Raw genomic sequence first — 3047 nt, 5'->3', positions numbered from 1 at the left:
CAGCAATTTTAACTGTAGGTCAATCAACCAAAATGGTCTAATTCTTAATAATTTTATTTCTCAGCATGATCTCATATTAGGCAACAATATCCGAACTCATACTCACCATGATGGGACCCAAGACATTCTGGACCTTGCATTATACACGACAAAAATATCCCCCTACATTCAAGATTTCACAGTCCACCATGATATCGGAAGTGATCACTACCCCATATCTGTTACTTTAAATGGTGCCTATCCTCAAACCCCAAACACTCAACCAAATCTTTTTTATTACTCGGCCGCGAATTGGAACTCTTTCTGAGAATTTCTTGACCGAAATTTACCTCCAGTCATTACTCAGGCAAACGACACAGAATCTATTGATGACTATCTACTTCACATCACTAACGCAACAACTGATGCTATACACAAAATGATTCCCAAACGTCGTATTATTAGTCATCCAAATTCTTGGAAACTAACTAGAGAAGTACATTTACTGATCACCAAAAGGCGCAAACTGAGACGTCAATTTATAACTTCCCGAAACCCTATGATTAAAACCCAAATTAACCGGGTGACCAACCTCATCAAGCGCCGCATTAACGAACAAAGAGATCAAAACTGGTCCGAGTTTTGTGCATCTCTAGATAATTCTTATAAAGATCTGGCCACATTCTGGAGGAAGTTTAAAAGTAGTTGTAACTTCAACCCGCCGCTCAAACATACTTATGCGTCGCAATATGCCGACGATATCGCGGTATGGAGCATATCACGTGATCCCTCCTCGCTGCCACGAAAGTTCAAGCCACATTAGACAAAATTACCACCTGGTGTAATACCTGGCGAGTAGAACTCAATGCCTCCAAAACGCAGGCCATAATATTTAAACGTAAAATTACGCGGAAGAATAAATCCCTTCCCAAAGTCAAACTGAAATTGGCAAACACTGAAATTAAATTTTCGTCTACTATTAAATTCCTGGGCATCATATTTAACAGAAAGCTAACATGGACAAATCACTTTCAGTCAATCCTTTCTAAAATTTATAAACGTATCTTTTACCTAAGACGCATCAGCAGCATAGTCCGTGGGTGTAGATCTAGCACGATTCTCGCCATCTACAAAACCTATATTCGGCCAATAATCGAATACGGTAACATGATTACTGTATCCGCTCCCTCCACCCATCTTAAGAAATTGCAACAAGCCCAAAATCTGGCCATCCGTCTCGCGCTCCGTCTTCCCAGATATACTTCTTTAGCATACATTAATAGAGCTAGCTCCATCCCGCCTCTCAAAAAGAGACTCATCTATCTTGCAGCTAAATACTATAAGAAAGCAAAAACCGGACACCATTAACAAACCAAATTCCACTATTAGCAGCTACCCCGTGCTCGTGGCAACGATACCTCTCGCCTTATAATTACATACACGCCCTGAATGTAAACTCAAGTGTATAACCATTTATGTTCTCCTTTTCAGCATCGGGCACTGGTGAGGTTGGTTTCTTTCGGCGCCTCACCAGTGAAAGTGGGTTTTCTCGGGTACTCCTGTTTCCCTCCACAGCTAAATTTCCGTTTGATAGGATCTATAGATCCCGGCCCTGAAAAGAGGCACGTCATTTGACTTACTGTATTCAAACATAAATTCTATTATCATTTTAGTTCTCAAAATTTCAAATAATCATAACGTCTCGTGACAACAACTCCTGTCCATGTCGACGCACTGTGTTTGCATCTCCCTGCTCTCTTCACGTCAATCAATCTAAACACATCTCATCGTAAGCCTGTGGATGTGGTTCTGGATCTCCCTTCGTCCTCTCTTCGGCGGGCCTTACTGTGCTAACTCTCAGCTCTTCATGACGCTCCTCCTGATGAAAATTTATACCATATTAGACTCGCGGTCATCTATGACCATCACATTCGGAAAAATAAACCATTCGCCAGCCATTGGAACCTTACTCCATCACTTCTATTCTCACTTACACTAGTTATTCTTGCCATGTGTGGGTGAAGAGAAACAGCAGTTTCTGACCGCCCTGGTTATTTTTTCGTTCGTAATGAACGAAATCATAATTTAACCAAAATTCCTACCGTGACCTAAGTTCAACCAATAGGATTCCCAATTTAAAACATAATAACAGCTCAGCAACCAATGACTTCGAGAAAGCCAACTTATTAGCTGATTACTATAAGCAGGTTTTCGCCACTCCTAACTTGCCGCACTTTAATCATACTCATCTGGGTAACATTCAAAATTTTATTCAAAATAATATAACAGCATTCAGTTCGCATTTCCCGTGCTGTCTTCCCCACAATAGCAATGTCTACTCTACTGCTCTTCAAAAACTAATCAAACCAATAACACTAGTTGAGATAAAATTAATAATTAAAACATTAAAAAACAGTGCCCCAGGTGAGGATGGTATACGAAATATCATTCTCAAAAAAGCATCACCTTCATTCTTAAGACATCTAACAGCCTTATTTAACCTCTCTTTTTATTCAGGCTACTATCTGCCTTCATGCAAATCACCCATAATTAAAGTAATACCTAAAACAAACCCTGCATCCAGTAACCCCAAAGACTATAGACCCATCAGCTTAATTAACAACATTGGCAAATTGCTTGAAAAAATATTAGCCATTCGAATTACATGGTATTTGGAAAGTGAGGAGCTACTTTCTGAAATACAAAATGCTTCCCGGAAAAACAGGCAGACAGCTGATCATTTGGTTCGGTTAACCGAATCAGTTACACAAGGATTTAATAGAAATCACACCACGCTCGGCTTATTTTTAGGCGTGAAACAAGCCTTTGATTCAGTCTGGCACCAGAGGCTTAAATTCAAACTCCTCCAATTTGTTCTTCCGCCCAACCTAACGAGATGGACCAGCTTTCTCGACAATAGAACAGTTAAAGTTAGAATCAATAACACTATATCTCACACTGTTCGCCTCTCGGCAGGTGTTCCCCAAGGGTCAGTACTCAGCCCTCTGTTGTATATTCTCTATGTTAATGATATCCCCTTCCTCAGCTCAAATATACTCATGCGTCGC

This window comes from Tachypleus tridentatus, unplaced genomic scaffold (genome assembly GCF_004210375.1).
Source record: "Tachypleus tridentatus isolate NWPU-2018 unplaced genomic scaffold, ASM421037v1 Hic_cluster_2, whole genome shotgun sequence".
NCBI lineage: Eukaryota > Metazoa > Arthropoda > Merostomata > Xiphosura > Limulidae > Tachypleus > Tachypleus tridentatus.
Note: the sequence above shows the minus strand (reverse complement) of the source record.